A 21,760-nucleotide genomic window follows, 5' to 3' on the forward strand; every position below is an offset into this window, starting at 1 on the left:
GTTTGTTTGGGTTTTTTAAAAAAGTTAATAGCACTTTGGGAAGTTCCGAATCGGATTGAAACAGTGAAGATGCGGGAGGAGTGTAAGTTTAACCCTCCCCTTGCAGTCATTTTACCAATTAAAATATATCCTCCCCAAGCTGCTGTTTGCCCCATGGCAGGTCACTTGGTACGGACCGTGTGCCCCATTGATTTAGGAGAAAGCTATTTAGCACACAAGCTGATAGCAATATAATATCTAAAATAGATGGTGTCCAACGCTTACCCTCCCATGAGATAAGCACTGGCGTAAACCTTCAACTCAGTGGTCTTGTTCTTCTCAGTGACATGTCAGAAATTCTCAATTGTATTGTTCTCATAGGCAATACCAGGAACCAGAAGGAAAAAACCCTCTTGCACTCTGCGAAGAGTTTGAAGTCTTCTAAACATAGTCTTTGAATCCTTTACTCTCAACCGCCTTCAGTCCCCATTTAGCATTAAGTGACTCCTCACTCTTTATTTCCGGAGCTGCCATCAAGTTTGACAGCCTAACCTCATTCATAGTCCTAGAATCATAGAATCATAGAGTTGGAAGAGACCACAAGGGCCATCGAGTCCAACCCCCTGCCAAGCAGGAAACACCATCAGAGCACTCCTGACATATGGTTGTCAAGCCTCTGCTTAAAGACCTCCAAAGAAGGAGACTCCACCACACTCCTTGGCAGCAAATTCCACTGTCAAACAGCTCTTACTGTCAGGAAGTTCTTCCTAATGTTTAGGTGGAATCTTCTTTCTTGTAGTTTGGATCCATTGCTCCGTGTCCGCTTCTCTGGAGCAGCAGAAAACAACCTTTCTCCCTCCTCTATGTGACATCCTTTTATATATTTGAACATGGCTATCATATCACCCCTTAACCTCCTCTTCTCCAGGCTAAACATGCCCAGCTCCCTTAGCCGTTCCTCATAAGGCATCGTTTCCAGGCCTTTGACCATTTTGGTTGCCCTCCTCTGAACACGTTCCAGTTTGTCAGTGTCCTTCTTGAACTGTGGTGCCCAGTCCTATTGGAATACCCATTCTTCCTTGCAGGCCTGCACTCTATTCACTAAGCAACTAATCTCCCACCATTCCAAATAAAGTTGGCTGGTTGAGATTCACCTTTGAGCAGCAACACTTTCATCTACCCCAGAGTATTTTGGGACTGACCCTCTTACAAACTTGGGGTCCTTTTTATAGGTTCTGTGACCAGTAGTATTTGATACAGCTCCATACTTCTGTGTCATCCTTTTTAAAAGTCAGGATATGCTGATGGTCTTTCCAACATCCTGCGATGAAGAATTCAATGAATTAAGCATGTGTTGTTTTCTGTCTTGAACCTCCCACAGGAACTTCTGTGTCCTTATCTGTCCTTTGCCTAGAGCTGGACCATCAAGGGATCAGTCACGTCATATTTTTGTTCTTGCAGATCTTATTTAGTGGTTTTATCTGTTTAAAGTAGCCATCCCCTTATGGTGGAATAGAGAAGTTCCTGGTTGTAGAACAGAGGCAGACAGGCTTAAGGCTGGCAGGGCCTACTCTGCTCTTTTTTACTAGAATCCTGAGTTACATCCATGGGAGCTTGGTACATAAAATATAAAATGTATGTTAAAGTTACTTATAAAAGTCAGAAGCTAAAAGCAAGTTAAACTAAAAATATATAAGTAAAACCAACAGTTTAAAATATATAATAAAATTGCATATTAAAATGCATGCCAGAATCACTTGTTAGCAACATGTGCTAACATGGTTGCTGTTCTGAAATCTCTCCCTTGGTCTTTTTCAGGTGGCTATAAGGAAACATTGCACATTAAATAGTATGATTCACACTTCCACCTAGCATCCTTGCCCTTTGTAAACAGCCTCCTTTCTCAAAAAACCAGCAAACCAAACTTAAGGAGTGTGTTTTTCTTTCACTCTTGTCTGATGCATCTATAATGTATGCATATAAATCATTGGCCCTATGTTTGTTTGAGATTCCAGGGTTTTGAAGGTGTCCTAGTGAGTTCCTCTAAGAAAAAGGGGGGTGGGGAAACTTCTAAGTTTTCCAAAAATGAAAACGTTGACTGCCATTTTAGTTGCTGGAGCTTATTCCTACCTTCACCGGAAGGGTCCCAAAACCCATTGGAACAGATTTTCGAGGGTGCATGGGAACGGGGAGCACAGAGGAGGGTGACGTTCCATCGTAGAAGCAGAAATCTGCTTCCTTGTTTGCAGCTCATTGTCAGGAGATTTTGCTTCAAGACACTGTACACAGCCAGTTCTCCTATTAATCACACCTTTGAAAAGGAAAAACCATCAACTGCAGTATAAATTGCTTTGCATAGGTCCTGGCTGGATGTTTCCTTTGCTACTACATTTGGAAAGACTGCTCCGGTATTAGTGTAGCTTACCCACACTGGAGGCGCATCCTCTTGCGCACTTGACACCCTGCCAGGCCCGTGGTGCGCAGTCTCATGAAGTCACTCTGACTCTGCTGGTGCTGCTGATGTCACAGTTTCTGAGCTCTGCTCTTAGCGCTCTCGTTTCACATTCATAATCTGGTGATTCTAGGGCAGAATAAAGCATTAGGCTTTTTATGCAAGCAGGCGGGTTTCAGGATCACGTCAGTCAAATGGCTCTTGAGCAGCAGGCGCGTATCTGCTGTTTAGCTGATAGAGTAAACAGTATATTGCTAATGTATTTTGACATGTTCACATTGTAGTGGAGGTTTCAGCTTTAGAGTTTATATATAATTCATATTTAGGTCAAATAACAACAGTTCTTCGTGTCTTTGTAGCTATAGTTGTTTCTTACCTTCCATCTTTAGGCTATTCCAAGTGGGTTTCTGCTGACTCTTTATTTCTCAGTATATAGAAGTACTTAATTTTTTTTTCTCCTGACAGGATACTTTCCTTCGGAAGGATATGAACCATCTATGTTACCTTGGCACTGTTTTTTCATAACCTGGGCTGGTTACATATTTAATTAGGTCCCAGCTTTTGGGGGATATTTAGCTACACTGTTTGAGGTGATAATATGCTGCGTTAACTCTTGCACGGTTTTGATATATTAAAAACTAGCCAGCATCCACTCAAAGCCACCTGCATGATATTAATGCCTGTCATTGCTGGGAGGCAACTGATGTTCGGTTTCTTTAGTTCCGTTTCTGCTTGCTTTTTATATTAGAATCCTAATGTAGTTTTTAAAAAAACTTATTTTAGAAATAAGTCAATAGGCAGCCCAGCTTAAAGTGCTCTCTTCTAGATGACTTGTGTTTTTCTTTTAATAACTTTCCCCAAAAGAAAGACTTCATTGGTTCTTTCATTTAACCAATTCAGTAATTTAGTCTGTGAAACGGAAGGCTTTGGGACTTTCTAAAGAATTTAATTTCTTTAAATAAGCTGAAGAAGTGTGCATGCACACGAAAGCTCATACCAAGAACAAACTTAGTTGGTCTCTAAGGTGCTACTGGACAATTTATTTATTTTTTATATATATTTCTACTGCGTCAGACCAACACGGCTACCTACCTGAATCTTTAATTTCTTTAACATCTTAATTTTTGTAGTGTCATATAAGAGTTTTAATTCTACTTGCTATGGTAACTGCTATTCTACCTTTGGTGAAAGCCCCTCCCAGTGGGGGTGTGAAGGATGCTTGGGTTACTACTGAATCCCTTTAGAGTGTGCATAAGGAGGGAGCCTTTCATGCACAGCATGAGAGGTAACTAAACTCTCCACCCTGCTTTGTTCGCTCCCTCAATGCTTTTTACCAGTGTTTTCAGGGTGGGGGTGAGTTCACTTCTGACAGGAGAGGCAAAAGCTGTTTCAGGGACAAAGTGCACTTGGAGGAGTCCCAAACCACCCCATGGTGTGGTTTAAATCATTCTGCCCCCAAAGCATGACGGTGTGATGTCCCTCTTATGTCTACTTGTACTCAATATCAGTGTGTCATATGTACATGGAGTCCAAGGTCACAGGCCTTTATAAGAAGTTGGTCAATTAGACTTAAATGGCTAAATTTTAATCCACTAAGCTTATTAGAGCAACAACATTTGGGCAGCGGTAGTTAAACTTGTCACAAGAGTCTGTGTAACCTGTGAAACAAGGTTAATGATGATGGTTAAAAATATGTCTTAGTGTGAGCTAGTTGGGGGCCATAATTAAGCTGAAAAATTGTGTGCATGTGTATGTACTAGATTGCTCCAATTAGGTGATGGAAACATAACCTTTTACCTAGGAAAAATGAGTTTAAACAACTCTGGATCCTCAGCTTCTCATAGTGTGTTTCTAGGCCAAGAGACCCACTAAACACACAGATTGGTCGTGTTCATATATCACGCTAAGCTGTACTATGGCTTAGTGTATATATACACTGTTTTCTGTGAAGAAGGCAACAGCCATTTTGCTCATCTCTGGACTTTATAGATTGGACTGGCAAATAATCCAAGGGTAGGCATACTGTGTCATCTGAACCCAGGATTGCCGTTAAAGTATTTCCTCCTAAACCATGATTTGTAGCCAAGGTTGAGGAGGAGAGACTTTAACCGCAATCCTGGCTTTGCATAACACTGTAAGCTAAGTCTTGGTTGAGTTACCATCCTGTGCTGAACTAAAAATTCTGGGGGGAGCAAAGCGACTGCAGGCTCTTTGTGGGGAGCCAGCGTGTTTATATGGTCATGATGAGACACACTCTCACACTTACTATGATGTGCAGACCCGGCCATTGTCTCTTCCCATGTGGATTTCTCAAAAGAGCTTAGCAACAGAGCGCCCAGAAAGCAGTAAGGATGATTTGAATCAACCAAACAAATCTTTTTGTGTTTTGTCTCTCTCCAAGTTATGATTCGACGGTACTTGATATGATTCAACAGTGTATTTCCTCTGGGTGAAGGCAGGGTGGTTTAGGCTTGATACAAAGCTCCAAGGTCTGCTGAAAAATAGTTTTGAGGCAAACATTTCTCACTTGGGATCTATTCTGAAAGAGGTTGGCCAGCCTGATGATGTTAGCAGTTTGCTTCTGATGCTGATGAACATGTCCATAATTTAAAACCTGGCATGCTGAACTTGGCTGTAGAAATGTCCAATATTTCCGCTATACAACAAGTTTGGGTCCTTGAAACAGGAAGGACTGCATTACTAACTGGAATACTGGTATGCTTCTGATACCAAGTTACATCTCTGAATTTCATCTGAATCAGGAGAGACTATTCAGGTCCTAAGCTGGTGTCTGGGGGCAGTGACTGGCTTCATTAGGGCCAATAAACGGGACAACAAAGTAGGATCACATACTGCCAATCCTGAAAGCATGGTACTGGTTGCCTCTGAGCTATTGGTTCCTGTTCAAGGTGTTAGCCTTAGTATTAAAAGCCCTGGACAACTTAGGGCCTTAGTACTTACAGAAGCATCTTTTCCAATACTTGTTGACTTGTGCCTTAAGATCTGTGATGGAGGCCTTATTCATAGCTCCACCATTGGGCATGGCCAATTAAGTCACCGCCGCAGGGAACACCCTGACTTTGGACCTCTCCCCCTGTAGAATTGTGTTTGTCTCCTATGGTGATGTAATTTCATTGACAGTTTAAAATGTACCTGTTTGCCTGGACCTTTGGCAAGGATGATTGGGGCTGATGACCTATTATTCATTGCTTTTTGTACTGCATATATAAACTCTCTTACTGATACCCACATAAAAATGCTTCTTAACAGTATTTTAATTAGATTGTTTTTATCTAATTTTGTACCACTCTGGGCTCCTATGGGAGGAGATGCTGGGTAAAAAATATGATAAAATACTTTCCTGTTTCAAAATTTATTATAGCAACAATATTTAATATTGTCATTGTGTTGTATCCATTGTTAGTCATACTTTGAGTAGATCCATTGAAATAAGTGGATAACTTGGAACCACTAACTTTAGTGTGTCTACTTGTGAGTAGAATTTAGTTTCCCCTCCATCTGTTAATAGCATCAGGCATAGCTGACAACAAATCAGTCAGTTTTTTAAAGGCCAAGTGTTGCTGTTAGCAACCTAAGATGACAATAATTTTTTCTGTATACCTACTGCCCCTCTAGCATATGAAGATACTTTATTAATTTCAAGGCAAGTAATATGGGTTTAAAGAAAAAATGTGATTGTAGAACCTGCAGTTTTAGTGCAGTTAGAAATTCTGTGCAAATGGAGGAACTGAAGAAAAGTAGATTTCAAAGCCTTAACGCTGAATTGTGATTTTTCTCCTCTCATTTGGATGTGTGTGGAGGGGAGGGACCAATCTCTTCACTGTATAAAATGCAGTTTATGAAAATGTAGTCAGGGTATTTGAAACAACAAAAAGATTATTCAGTAAACACAGAGCTTTATTTTAATCCAAACCTCTGTCAGTAGGCTGGCATCTGAGACCGTTCCACCCTAGCAGGGAGGCTATGTGCTCCTTCCTTGCTGACATGTGCAGTAAGCATCGTTGATGCTAAATAGACAAAAAACTGACATAAAAAAGGGCAATAGAAACCAGTAGGAGACCATTACAACCTCCCAGGAACACTGTTACCGACTTTAAGGTGGCTATTCTTGAGCACAGATACTTCAAAGGGAGACTCCAGTGTGAAACTCCTGAAATACAACTGATAATGAATTTCAGTTTAATCACCTGTGATCTGAATAGGAATAAATAGCCTTTTATCTCACTAAGGTGTTCATTAGCTTACCAATTTCAAGATGTCAATGGGCACAGTCATGATTTTACATAAATACATGTAAGCTGTAACCTAAATGACAGACAGTCTTGAGTTTCCTTCTTATCTCGCTACTAACATTTATTGTCCTTTACACCCATTTGCTGCCATTAAAAAAAATCTAGTTTTATTCCTTTTTAATTTTAGCTGGATGGCTAATTAATTACATCATCATGCTTTCTCAACCATGAAAACAGAGAGAGAGAGCTGTCTGTGGCTCTGACAACCCACAGCATTGTTTTCTACAGTGAAACTAATGCATGGAACCTCATTGCACATTACAGATTTCACCACAAAACCTCATGGTGTATTACCTTTTGATGTAATTTGTCAACCAGCCATTTAATCTAAGTGTAACCAGAACAATGAAACACCATGGTGGATCTGCAGCAGCACAACCGGGCACCTTCAACTGTCCCAGCTGCAACAAAACATGTCTCTCCCATATTGGTCTCTACAGCCACAGCAGGCGCTGCGACCTTTTCAGCAGTTTGACTTCACCCCCAAAAGTGCACCCCTCTGTTGTCTACCGAGACAGACAGATGCCAACCACCAGAACAATGGGGTATACTTGTTTGTATCACTTGAAATGCCTTTTTCTTTAGGGTTACTTGTGAGAGTATCTCATGTGGCAAAGGCCAAAGGTTCTTGCCAAACCCTTTTAGTTCATGCTTTAAAATCTTTCATGTGGGATTTTGCTGAAAGGTTGCAGTCATTTCGCTCATCTGATTCTGCTTGTTCTAATCAGTTGCACAAATTAAAGGTAAAGGTACCCCTGCCCGTACGAGCCAGTCTTGACAGACTCTAGGGTTGTGCGCCCATCTCACTCAAAGAGGCCGGGGGCCAGCGCTGTCCGGAGACACTTCCGGGTCACTTGGCCAGCGTGACATCGCTGCTCTGGCGAGCCAGAGCCGCACACGGAAACGCCGTTTACCTTCCCGCTAGTAAGCGGTCCCTATTTATCTACTTGCCCCTGGGAGTGCTTTAGAACTGCTAGGTTGGCAGGCGCTGGGACCGAACAACAGGAGCGCACCCCGCCGCGGGGATTCGAACCACCGACCTTTCGATCGGCAAGCCCTAGGCGCTGAGGCTTTTACCCACAGCGCCACCCGCGTCCCTGTTGCACAAATTAGCAACTGCCAAATATTATCACTGACCATATTGAATTCTAGTGCTGTAAGAGGCTTCACATCAATGGGAAGTCCAAGTCACCCATCATTCTTACTTGCTTGTAGAAATTTGCATGCATTAGCTATGCAAACTGCAGTTGTTGGAGATTATATTTTTCTGTCAATGAGTAAAGTCATAAAACTGTCTTCTGGATCATTTAAATCAGTTGTTATTAAGCAAGAAAGAATTAGATTAGTGTGATTATAAACATTTGACATTGTTAAATATTCTCTGCCCCATCTCTGTTCTCCCAACCACAGTGTATTATTAGCAATCTGATATATTGTTGTTTACCTGTGCTTTGTCCTTAGGAGAATCCTGTTCTGGAACCTGAAGGCTGAATTTTTAGGATCCCACATCTAGGATCTAGCTCTGCTGTTTCATAAGGACGGATTTGTTAAGGCAAGTGAAGCCTCTTAACCTCTGTTAAGAGTTTGAAAATCTCAGCTCTCTGGCAGATGATGTGGCAGGAGCAGAAAGCAGTTTGGTTCCCTTCAAATGCAGCAGGTAGAGAGATTCCATCATTGCTTTGTGGAAGTTGGTAGAAGTGGAGGAAGATAATTTTTCTAGTTAGCACTAGTTGCAAGGACTGCATCTTGGATTAGCCTTGTAAAGCTATTGTACACGAGTTGAACTACGCTTGAAAATTTCCAGATTTTAACTTTTATTCTTAATTAACATTAAGCTGGTTGGCTGTATGTTTGATCCTGCACTGGCACTACAGGTTGGGGAAAAGCAATAGTTAGTAATCTGTCATATTATTGAGTCATTTTATTGATTAAATAGTTGACTGAAAGAGAAACAACCCTTTTAATTTCATTCCTGTAGCCATCCCTGTTTCAAAAGTTCAGGGTGGGCAACTGCAGTTTTACATAAGAGATTGAGTTGCATTGCCAGAGAACTCTTATTCCTCAAAGGTGCAGTAAAAGAGTATATTACAATAACAAAATGTGCATTGCAAAGTTAGGTTTTAATAGTGATGTGAGGTGAGAATATTCTCGAGAATATTCTCTGCTAGAAAATTCTCCAGACAATATTCTCCACAAACTGTAAATTCTAATGTAAGAACCAGTTTTACAACCCACATTTAAAAAAATCTAGTAAATAATAAGTCAAACTGTGATATTGCTAGTGTAAGTAATGAATAATGATTGTTTTTATCCAGTTATATTACTGGCCATTGTGTCATTCACCATTGGTAGTTCTGAAATGTGAACTACATAATTTGATGGAACATTTGAATTCATATGTATTTCAACTACAGTGGTACCTCGGGTTACATACGCTTCAGGTTACATACGCTTCAGGTTACAGACTCCGCTAACCCAGAAATAGTGCTTCAGGTTAAGAACTTCGCTTCAGGATGAGAACAGAAATCGTGCTCCGGCGGCGTGGCAGCAGCAGGAGGCCCCATTAGTTAAAGTGGTGCTTCAGGTTAAGAAGAACAGTTTCAGGTTAAATACGGACCTCCGGAACGAATTAAGTACTTAACCCGAGGTACCACTGTATATGTAATAGCTTCTCCCCCACATTTTGGTGTGACCTTATTCTTAGCAATTCTGTACCCTTGGCCATACAGTATGATTTTTTTTTTTTACAGAAAGTACCTTTAATGCTTTGTACATTTAAAGTACCTAGGCCTATACAATTATGTGTAGCAGCATGTAAGGTGGGCTTGATTTAAACAGTTGATGTTTCTATATTTTTATTTAGTGCCAGTAACTGGTTTTTGCAGTGCCACTCAGTGGTACAATATTCTCATTAATCGAGAATATTCTTGAGAATATTCTACAAAAGATTATTCTCGAGAATTTAAAATCACTAGGTTTTAAATTGAATGATGATGATGATGATGATGATGATTTATTTATACCCCGCTTGTCTGGCTGGGTTTCCCCAGCCACTCTGGGCAGCTTCCAACAAAAGATTAAAAATACATTATAAACACCAGTCATTAAAAACTTCCGTAACTGAATAAGACTAAGGAGTTCTGACATCTAATGTGACCTGAGTTCTGGAACAATAACGTTTGAATGCACAGGATTTAACAGGTGCTGGTGTGCAAGACTCATCCCTTGTTTTCACAACTACCATATTTTTCGCTCCATAAGACGCACCTGACCATATGACGCACCTAATTTTAAGAGGAGGAAAACAAGAAAAAAAATATACGGTATTCTGAATCAAATGTTGTACTAAACTATTTAATAAACTACCGGTATATCAGAATAATATTTCAACCATGTAAAATGAACAGCAGTCAACAGTGGCATTAAGAACCATCATAACTGTCATTAACAAATGAAGAGAGACTTTATCCCCTAGTAAGGGGGGTCGGCAGTGGAAATATATGAGCTTCCCACATTGAGTCCCTTAGATCTAAGGACTGTATGGTATGGCCCCACACAGTTATTTTAATAAAGCCAAAAGAAGTGGGACTTTCTTCCTTTTTTGTTCATTGCAGAGAGCTCTGGGGGCTTTCATATGAGGGAGGAATGAGGGAGAAATCTGATTCAATTCCCATTTAAAGTTTAACCTACCTAATTCACACCTTTGTACACAACACAAGGACCAAACCACAGCTGCCCTTCAAATTTCACACTTCGGCAAAGGAAGGCACTACTGTCCCGGCGAGACCAGTGGCGGAGGGAGGCTCTTGCGTGGCGGCACGTCATCTGTGGGGACGTGGTACGTTGCCCACGCGAGCGTCATCCCAAGGGGGTGGCCGAGTGCGGGGGCAGAGGGTTTACACAGGTACCACTGTGCTTGCTTTACACCCATGTAAGCGGCTCCTGTCCCACTTTGCTGCTTTAAAGTGAGCTGTTTAGGAGGGACGGACGGGAGCCATAGCTCCCGTCCGTCCCTCCTCCGTGCAGTGTTTGCTTCAAAAGACACAGACATTTCCCTTTACTTTGTAGGAGAAAAAGATGTCTTATGGAGCAAAAAATATGGTACTTGTCATGCATGCAGTTTGAGAAATCTGTAATGGCGTAAAATTGTAGAATCATAGAGTTGGAAGAGACCACAAGGGCCATCAAGTCCAACCCCCTGCCAAGCAGGAAACACCATCAGAGCACTCCTGACATATGGTTGTCAAGCCTCTGCTTAAAGACCTCCAAAGAAGGAGACTCCACCACACTCCTTGGCAGCAAATTCCACTGTCGAACAGCTCTTACTGTCAGGAAGTTCTTCCTAATGTTTAGGTGGAATCTTCTTTCTTGTAGTTTGGATCCATTGCTCCGTGTCCGCTTCTCTGGAGCAGCAGAAAACAACCTTTCTCCCTCCTCTATGTGACATCCTTTTATATATTTGAACATGGCTATCATATTACCCCTTAACCACCTCTTCTCCAGGCTAAACATGCCCAGCGTGCAAAGCTAGTTTTGAAGGGTAGAAGGTGGCATGCTGCATTGGCATCTAAGTTCTCAAGAGTGATAGAGCAATAGAGAGTGACATGCACAATTAACTAATAGACATTGAAATAACAGTCTAATAAAGTCAGGGTCCCTCCTAGTTTACCGTTGATTAACATAGTCCTTTAGATGCTTGGGTTTCCTCATTGCTTGAACTATGGGCTCTTTTTCTCTCTTAACTCAAGCCCCCACCAGCCGTGGATCAGTATATGCTATCTTTTAGCTATGTCTATTAGCTATCTTTTAGCTAATGTATCTATTAGCTATCTTATAGCTATGTCTGCAGAAATGATTTCAGGGAGGTCTAATGCGCATCTGTCCCATGCAATCCACACATGATTGACTTTGAAACTACACTGGCCTTTTACCTGTTATCTCGAATGAGGGCATCTGGGACCTCTATTTCAGCCTGTACAGCTCAATGAACAAAGTTGGCATGGGTTTTCCCTGCGCTCTTTTTTAAAGGAATTGATGCAGCACTGTTGTGCTAAACTGGGAAGTGTGCCATACCGGTGTGCCCTAGGTGATCCCTCTGCAATGCTTCTTTAAAGAATCAGGCATACTTTCTGACATGGTTAATTTGGGGCTGGGAGCCGTTTCCCCCTCGGAATAATTCCTGGATGGTTTGAGCCATGTATTTTTCTTTGCTGGCTTCTTATTCATAGCCACCTGTGCATTTACGGGGAGCACTTTGTGCAGCATAATTCTGTATACCAGAGATTAGTGTGCTGCTATTTATGTGTATAGCTACAAAACGAGCCACAAGGGATGCTAGCATTTTAAAAGGCGTTGGCATTTTATAAGAATATGCTATACCAGCAGAAATTAACAAAGCTATTACTTTGAGAGGCGAGAACGGAATCCCCTTCAGTCTCACAACCTTTCCTGCATGTATAGGCCAGCAGTTGTGCTTGCTGTGGCAAATGTTCCATCATACTCAGATGAGTGTAATGAACCCCAGCCTTCCTTCCAACCTTGGAGATGGAGGGTGAGGATTATCCTCTTCTCCAGCTTTGGTGGTCGGGAGGAGAATGGTACAAGGGAATGCTGAGGCTACTGCTGAACTGTCAAGGCACTTGAAGCACCTCAGGGACGCAGGACAGAGCTTGCCATGCCATAGCTCTCATGCAGGCCGTCTTCCCATCATTATTAATCTCCATCTGCCAACCACCTGTTCCCATTGCTTGTTTCCATCTATTGCATTTTGGTCGCTCCTCTTTTTGTAGGAACACATGATTCTGCCTTACTCCGATTCATTTCTCCCAATTGATCTAATCCAATACAATCTGCTGTGGGGATGGGCTGTTGTTTTTATTCGCTACTATTTTATGTGCTTCCATATTGTAAACCACCCTGTAATCCTCGGACGAAGGGTGGTATAGAAATTTAATACATCAAATAAAATAAATAAATTACTGATAGCAAGCTCTCAAGGCCTTAGGCAGAGAGATCTGTTTTGTTGCTTAGTTGAAAATGCTGGGGACTCAGCCTACGTCTTTTATGCACGCCAGTCATGTGCTGGGCCACTGAGCCATGGCTTCCGCCAAAGGTAGCCCTTCCCCAACTACCCATTTCATTCTCTTCATCATAGTCTTTCCCAGTGCTTCTTTTCTAAAGAAAATGTTTAGGGTTACTCTCATTTTCCTGCTCATATTGAAATGCTGCCCCTCAAAGAGGCCAAACTTAGATTCACAATAGGTTTAGGGATATGCTTACCCCTGTGTCCCCCCAGAAAAAAAGCACTGGTCCCCCTTGTATCTGACCTCCTCCCTATGCCATATGAGCCCCACAGTAGATTTACCATCTTCCTTCTTGCTTCTTTTCTCTCTCCCCACACCAATCATTAGTCAACTACTCTTCCCTGGCCAGTTCCCATATCTTTGGTCTTTAGCTTCTTCCCCTTCCATTGCTAGCTAGCCTGCTCACTCTACACCTGTCCTTTTCACTCTCTCCCCCGTCACAGACAAACGTCAGTTGTGGGTACTTCTCCATTTTAGTTGTCACACACTCATTCTGGGCTTGGGGTACTAACCTTTTGGCACTGTCATCTCCAGCCAGTCTTTGCCTTTTGTTTCTGTGGTTCCTTTCCACATGGTCCGTGTCATAGCCTTCAGCCCTATAATCTTGCTGGGGCTTCATCACTTCTGAGCTTCAGTTGTGCTGCCTCTCTTTTGCAGCCACCGATGTTCATTGCTCCTTCAAAATTTCTTTGGCTCTTCTGTTGCTTGTTCCATTTTGTGATGTCAACCAATTCATTGTGATATCAGAGCTCCCATTAAGTAGTTGACAGGTCATTCAGCTTCAGAAGAAAGGAAGTGTTTCGCCCAACAGGCTTCTTAGCAGTTGGCAATGTTGAGGATGGTCATTGAATTGAAGTTCATTGATTCCACGTAGGTTTGTATACTTACCATCAAATGAGTGTGCATCTCTTGTGAACAAAGCCTCATGCAGGAACCGAAAATGCATTGTGGAATGGGCTTGTGTGTCTCTGCAGATCTAGTGCTGGCTACTGTTGGAAGACAAGGGACTTGGGCAGGTGGGTGGTAGATATTTTGATGTTGCAGGAGGGTGAGAGTTGGCAACATGCAAAATGCCAAGTCCTATAAGGCCATGTTGAAAAGAAAGTCTCAAAAGATTTATTGTATTTGCAAGATTTTGAAGCCATGTGCTACTAGAAAATACCAAAGTGGTGTACAGAAAAGAGAAAGTGCATAGCATAAAAGCAACATACAGGCGATAAAACTGCTGCCAGTGGACCAAATAAATAAATCATTGGAACTGATTTGCAAACTGATGTTCCTAGATGGAATTCAGCTGATGCACCACACTATCAGTTTTGTAGGATTTGGTCATACTACGTGGGCAAGCCTGGTACACGATGCACTGAAATAACATCAGCTTGGGGGGCTTTGTGCCACATATGCACCTGTCCATAAAGCTAAGGAGGTCGCTAGTCTCAGGCCACACGTTTGTGCAAAAGGGTAGGGAGACGTTACTGGACAGCTTTGAAATTGGACCATAGCCCAAGAATTGATGCATTTGACATAAAGTGATATTAAATAATGATTATTTACTGCATTTATAGCCCACATTTTTCTCTAAGGAGCTCAGGGGGGTGTACATGGCTGTCCCCCTCGCCAGTTACTGGCCCAAACTCACCCAGTGAGCATTGTGGCTGAGCGCGGATTTGAACCCTTGTCTCCCAGGTCCCAGCCCAACATTCTAACACCATACTACATTGGCTCTATATTGAATACCCAAGTGGCTGAAGATTTCAATGCATTGCTTAATTTCATGTCAGCATGTAGGTGTTCTAGAGGTGGGCCTGGTCAATTGGCTTTGTGAATTCAGAGGAATAAATTTATCAGGCTCTTTGAAAACCTCCTCATGTGCTGTACAAGCTGCACATAGAGGCCTGATCATTAGAATGTTCACAATCTGGGCATATTTGGCGTCCTTTTGCCTTAGCACTTTAGAAGACTAATGAAGTATGTCAGCTTGCTGGCTTCAGAGATGTGTTTTCATTGCCAAGGCAGAGTAAGCAACTTGGGATCAGTCACTTGTTAAGCCGCTTCAATTTGTTTAGTTAGACATGGGAAATACTCTTAAAATCAGCTGTAAAGGGAGGGCTATTGTAAATGACAAAGCATATGTACCTTGCAGTTTCCTTACAGTTATATGTTGGTGCTGATGTTCTATCTCACAGATACTAATATATATCAGAGATTTTGAAGGTGTTGGATTGTTACTTTGAATAGCCCCCCTTCTTATTTTCTTGAGGGGGCCGCATGAAAACAAGACTGACAGATTTGTACTTTTTTTTCTTCCCTTCCCCAGCGACCAAATTAGCTAGCATTGTGCAGTGTGATTCCACCATGAGGCTGGGTATTAAAATGAAGGCACAGATGTTCACTGATAAGGGAGGGACTCTGAGTCACTGTAGTGACTCAATGAGCAGAGACGTTTGTTAATCTAAATTAAGTCTGACATGATACACTTAAACATTGGTTAAGATACATGAAAACAATGAAAGTAATGAAGAAATGTGGAGCATGATGGGGTTTAGCATATGTGCATGTCTGTTCCCCTCACCCCACTCCAATAGTACTAACTATAAACCCTTAGTGCTTGGTATGCAGACAGTTAAGAGTGATGCTGTTTTAATCCAGGAGATTACCTTTCTTCATAGCCTTTGGAGAGAAACCACTTCAAGGGAACCCTCCTTGTCTCGAATGCATAACAGATGGCTGGTGAGTGTGTAGCAAGGCATGCTCTTTAAAGGTACAGAACATAAGTGGGACCCATGAAATAGGGCTCCCCAAAAGGGCTGAATCTGTGGAAAAGATAGTGATATGGTTGTTCTGCAGAATATAAAATCTGTACACATTAGATAATCCATTACTCGTGAAAAGCAAACTTCTAAGTTTGCCATTACAGTCATACCTCTTGTTACGTTCGCTTCAGGTTAAATCTTTTCAGGTTGCGTCCCGCAGCAACCCAGAAGTACTGGAAAGGGTTACTTCCGGGTTTCGCCACATGCGCAGACGTTCAAAATGATGTCACACACATGCCCAGAAGCGGCAAATTGCAACCCGCACATGCGCAGACGCGGGTTGCGTTCTGCTCATGTTGCAAACGGGGCTGTGGAACAGATCCCATTCGCAACCAGAGGTACCACTGTATATGGAAAATCTTTTGTCATCTCACATTTAAATTACTTTGCTTCCATTCTTGCGCCTAACTTTTTTTTTTTTGAATGCAAGAACGTTCAAAGCAGAATGAGGCTAAAACTACATGTTTGTTTGTAGATTCGGGGTTCTGGAAGTTTATTGTTTGTAGCAAGGCAGAGATTTGCAGAAGAAAACTGGTGAGGCTGGGTTTAGATAATCAAACAGGCCATGGTGTTATATGCGAATCCGTCCACTATCTGCAGAATCATGAGAGCTGCTGTGTTGAGATACGTGTTGTTTCTCTAGGTTACATTTGCTAATGGGATAAGATAACTTTCATGCATTGAGAAATCCTCTGAGCAATGCTGGTGTAAGCCCATTTTGTTGGACCTTCCTATTTAACCGCTGTCCCAAACTGAAGGAGTCCAGATTCTAAAGTATCTCTATCAGATTGACTAAAGTAGGTAGTTAGGTTTTGTCAGATTAGCATCATGCTGTGACAAGTTGAAAATATATTGTGGTATGACTGCTGATATTAATATCCTGTAGCGGTGGTGGCCAAACTTGGCCCTCCAGCTGTTTTGGGACTACAACTCCCATCATCCCTAGCTAACAGGACCACTGGCCAGGGATGATGGGAATTGTAGTCCCAAAACAGCTGAAGGGCCAAGTTTGGCCACCACTGTCCTATAGAAAACAACTGCAAGGGCAAAGATTTAATTCCAGAAACTAGGACTGTTTGTTAATGGAAACAAAGTCCACCAGTTGAGAAACAAGGAAGGGACAGGACTCTTCTATAACTCTCAAAAATCCTTGTGGGTGCTCAGTGCTTAGAATCATAGAATTGCAGAGTTGGAATGCAGGATCTTGTCCACACCAGTCCCTGTGGTGGGTTCAGACCACCAACCTTCTAGTTAACAGCCAGATGTATTGACCCATTGTGCCATGTTCTGTTCAATACAAAGGAAATTCTTAGTGCTAATTAATTGTTTAGTAGTAAAAATTTCTCAGGTATTGCCCACATATTCTCATGTTCTCTTTACTGGCATAAGAGCCAGAAACTTCCTTTTAAAAATCTTAATATTGATATCCTTAAGATGCCAAATTCAGTTCCAGCTACTGTACTTTTGCAAGCACCCAGCAAAATACTTCATCCACCTTACAGAACAGTGAAAGTGTAAAAGTGTAAAGAGGACTGTCAATGCCATCCCGCGAGGGAAAGAATTTGGTTTCTGAGTTTCGGTTAATCTCAGATGAACCTGCAGGGAATTTCATGCTGATGCAGCTCTGTGTTTCCATCCTGCACTGCATTTGGGCCTTGGAGCTCAAGGCATAACTGCTTAATTTAAATAATATAAGGCACCTCGGTCAGAACTCTCGGAGCACAATGTTGTTGCAGTGCAAATGAAATTTAGCATTAAATGTGAATGTATTGGATATTCTGGTTTGTATCTAAGAAAGTCATAGAGTACTTGAAAACAATGAACTTAAGATGGTCATGTCCATTGATTTTAGTGGGTGCACTCAGAGCTCATAAATTAAACCCAGATGCCCCTGTTTCAGTGCGTCTGCTGCATTTGAACAGTTGTGTTGCTGTAGAAAGTGCAGAAGTGGATTTCAGGCATATATGCAAACCATCCTTACAGCTGGGATCATTATGCCCACTGAGTCACATAGCTTTCCCCCATCTTAACATGGCTGGGTTTTTTTGGTTGTTTTTTTTTTTTTTTTTTGCAAAATGTCTGCTTTTTTATTCTAGCTGTTGCAAGTTTTATTTACTTGACACACTCACACACTCTGCTAAATTTATTTACCCACCACCAGGGTGGGAGCATGATTTGCCTCTGGTATGCAATGCATCTAGTTCTTTGGAAGAGGCAGCCTTGAAAACCAAATAATGCTCAGTTTTGCTTTGTTTTTTATAAGCATCTTTTATTGAGAATAGATAGGCCCGTGCCACCAAAGAGAGAGAGAGAGAGTTAAGCTGGCTGAGAGCCACGTGCTTTAAAAATACCTCCTCCAAAGGCCTATTTAATCTAGTGTGGGCTAGCTGAAATGACCTAATCCAAAAATAGCCAGCAGCCTGTCTTTTCCCAACGTGTCTGCTGCTGAAGAATGGCAGCTCTTCGTTTTGTTAACGGCATTGTTGTGTTGGACTTGGGCTTGATTTTGAGGGGGTTTGGACGTGAAAATGTGAACCGAGGAGAAACCCCAAGCATAGGGGTTTTTTTTAAATGCCTGTGTAAATCAATTTGCCTTTTTACTATAATGCCCCCAAAGGCTGAATTACATCCGGTGAATGTTGATAACATTGTGCTTGTCATCAAGGTATTAACTGGATTCTTTGGTTGGTTTTAAGCATTAACGTTCATGGAATCATAAGAGGACAACATTTATAATGATCACATCACTTTGGTGCTCTTTCAGCTGTGCTGGCTACTAATTTACTTCTGGGCTCACTCTGAAGCTCTTACTTTAACCTTTAAGGCCCTAAGCAGTCTGAGTCCATGATACTTTAAAGACTGCCTTCTTTTATATGAACCTGTCCAGATGCTCCATTTTCAAGTGATGCTTTGTGGATGGTCTCCCTGCTGTCCAGTGTTTGAGATGCAGGCCATGGTCATTTGCAGCCTTCCACACTCCACTGGGAGCCGGTAAACGATTTTTTCCACCTGGGCGCCACCATAACAAGCAACCTCTCTCATCAACGCTCAGCTAGGCAAGCGTATTGGCAAGTCAGCTATGGCAGTGGCTCGCCCCTCCAGAAGGGTATGGGAGTATGTGATGCTAATGACCAATACCAAGATGAAGGTCTACCAGGCTTGCATGTTGAGCATGCTATTTTATGGTAGTGAGATGTAGGCAGCTTGCACCTGCCAGGAGCAACGCCTTCCACATCAGGGAGGTTTGGGGCACCACATGGCATGACAGAGTTTCAAACAAAGATGTGCTCTCCCAGCATATTCTGTCTCAGTGATGTCTACGCTCGCTTGGTCATGTCCGCAGAATGGAAGAGGGCAGGATCCTCAAGGACATGCTAGTAGCTTTTGATAGCCATCTCCTCCATGAAGTTGGTGCCTCCCGTGGGAGCAAGTTCCAGAGTTTAACTGTTCTGCATAAAGAAGTGCTTTCTTTTATGTACCGCCAGTTGTGTGGGTAGTAAAAAAGGTAGCTGAGAATCATTTTGCATTTCGATCATGCATTGGAATGTTTTAACATAGCATTTCCCAAATCTGCAAAGATTCCTGATCATAAATGATTTAAAAGCTCATACTCAGAAGGTAAAAGCATCAGAGGGGGTGGGGGTTATTGTTTTGTTCTTGTTTTTATTCTGAGTTTTGTGTTTTTATCTTGTATTTTTATGCTGCAAACCACCCTGAGATCTATGAATGAAGGGTGGTATAGAAATAATAAGTGGCTGCTGCATTTCAGCAGCCAAAAAGAACAATGAAAGAAAGTTATTATATATGCTAGACTGTTTCCAAGAATTTGGGGCCTGTAAGAAATATCCATTGCAGAAGTACAATTCTTAGTCTTATTGCCACTTTAGGAGGCATATGGGGGGAAATCTGTGTGCGTGCATGTGCATGTGTGTATACACATACATACATGATATATATGATATACACCAGGTCAGCAACCTAAGGCCTGTGGGCCACAAGCGGGAGTTGTTTGACCAGACCATCAGACGCCCCCGAACCAAGCCGCCTACTCGGCGAGTCCCTGCGCCCTCCGCTAAACCGATGCGGGGACTCACTTCCGCAGCGCCGAAAATCGTATCTGTGCATGAGCAGACAGCGAAAATCGCATCTGTGCAGACGTCAGAAATTGCAGACACAGATGCCGGAAATCGCAGGCACACACGCGATCTGGCCCATGGAGGGATCTCCACTGGAGTGAACCAGCCCAGGCGAGGTAAACCTTGCCAACCCCGATATACATTTTATATATATATATATATATATATATATATATATATATACACACACACACACACACACACACTATATGTGTGTGTGTGTGTGTGTGTGTTTGTGTTTGTTTATGCTTCGCTTCTGGGCCCTAAAAAACCCCCTCCCATGATCGATGATAAAATACCAGAAACAGTAATATAATAAAATTAAATATGGGGTGGGGAGAGAGAATCTACACCAAAAGGGCAGACAAAATTAAAATGAACTTACCTGAAGTTCAGACAAAGGCAACCCAGTGAGATGGGCGGGTTACAAATAAAATCATCACCATCATCATCATCAAGCACAGCTAGCACACAGTCACGCTGGCGGGGCCTTTTGAAAGCTGTAGTCTAAAACATCTGGAGAGCATCAGGTTGAGAAAGACAATGCTAATCTTTGGCAAGCATTGTGTCTAAGTGCAGCTGGCGCGGCAGCATGAAGATCCAGCTCAGTATCAACAGTTGGTTTTGTAACTGGATAGCAAAGAGGTCAGGAAAGAGGTTAATTTATCTGTGAAGTGCTAAAGAGTCTACAATAGAATCTGTAGAAATGGTTATATCTGGCTTCTGTCCTCAGGTTTATTGTCATGGAAGGTGTAAGAACTTATGAGTGTTGCGTTGTGGATGGCAGGAGGACATTGTCATTTATTACCTTGAGGTTGTAAGAAGAATTATCTCTGTTGTGCAGAGTCAGGTGACAATCCCGTATTACACTTCTAAACCCGTGGAATGCGTCCCAGCCAAATGGGACAGCTCAAAATGTCAGATGGGTTCTGCAGAATTTGAGTTTGCTTTTCAGACTCTATGAACATGCATGATAAACTTCTTGGCCTGCTGTGAGGTTTGGAGCCTTGAGCCATCTGATGCTTCTCTTACCTGACAACATGAACAATGTTTGAGGGTTTTGTTGCCCCTTAACCATTTGGACCCTGCGTGCTTAAAATTTTGACATCTCTTTTGGCTGTCATATAATACAGACTCCTGAAAGTGGTGCTTAAAATATATTCTAATTATTGCCTTACCAGATGGCAGCAAGGCGTCACGTGTTTCTCACTGTGTCTCAACAGAGACTTACTTGCCTCACTCTAAAGATTTTTATTCTAGGTTTTAAAGTAGTTGCCCATGTAGCAGCTTCTACCTGGTTTCCGATTTGCCATCTGGCTCCAACTTATTCTGTGAACTGGAATTCTTTATCTGGGTGCCAGGTGACCGGTGCTCAGTGCTGTTTTGAAAGAAAAAGTACCTTTCAAAAGCATTGAGCATTTCCTTTTCTTAATTGCTCTTTGCCATTATATACGATTATAATTATGTCCATCTTTAGAACATTGTACATAATACTGGCTATCCCACACTGAAATAATTAATCATTATTATGTGGCCAGTGACATGGATTTTCTGGAAAATATTCCTCTGCACAACGAGGTGTAATTTGCATTGGAACAATTTCAGATGCCCTGTTTACTTGTTTTTAGTAAAACTGCCAAGCTTGCCTATAATCTATTTGTGGTTCAACGCCATCCATAGTTACTGATGAACTTACAAAATGGAAAGTTTCCCCTGGGAAAATAAAGGACTGATTTTTTACCCCATTCTTTGTCACTGATCATGGCTGAGAGGAAGAAGGTGCTGAAAGGAGCGATTTAAGTGATGGGGGGAGGCGGGTTTGTTCCATGAATATAGGTTGGTTGAGACACTATGGCTCTAAGCCTTCAAGAGAAGAGAAATATTTGGGACCATGAGAAGTATGGACATAAATGGATTCTCAAAATGCAAATGCCTGGAGTGTATCAACTGGAATGGAGAAGCAGCAGGTCTAAGACAATGAAGC

At 42.0% G+C, this 21,760-nt stretch overlaps 1 protein-coding gene and 1 long non-coding RNA gene across 7 annotated transcripts in view; one reads left to right on the forward strand and one right to left on the reverse strand.

The window, feature by feature from the left end:
- Positions 1–1,038: 1,038 nt before the first annotated feature.
- LOC310680745 lies at positions 1,039–13,524 on the reverse strand. Of its 2 annotated transcripts, XR_014512899.1 has the most exons (5): positions 13,340–13,489; positions 8,189–8,386; positions 4,698–6,613; positions 2,110–2,560; positions 1,039–1,592 (listed from the first exon to the last, which is right to left on the reverse strand). It is a non-coding gene; the product is annotated as an uncharacterized lncRNA (long non-coding RNA). The 2 variants fall into 2 exon arrangements; XR_014512900.1 differs by lacking the exons at positions 1,039–1,592; positions 4,698–6,613 and having other exon boundaries at positions 1,608–2,560; positions 13,340–13,524.
- DNAJC5 (DnaJ heat shock protein family (Hsp40) member C5) overlaps positions 8,201–21,760 on the forward strand; it is a 29,823-nt gene continuing 16,263 nt past the window's right edge. The window contains exon 1 of one of the 5 annotated variants that reach the window (XM_083447708.1): positions 8,201–8,296. The gene's annotated coding sequence lies outside the window, so the exon portion shown is untranslated. The other 4 variants (XM_083447710.1, XM_083447712.1, XM_083447709.1 and 1 more) reach the window with 4 other exon arrangements.

Source organism: Podarcis tiliguerta (assembly GCF_965153285.1).
Source record: "Podarcis tiliguerta genome assembly, chromosome: 6".
Lineage (NCBI taxonomy): Eukaryota > Metazoa > Chordata > Lepidosauria > Squamata > Lacertidae > Podarcis > Podarcis tiliguerta.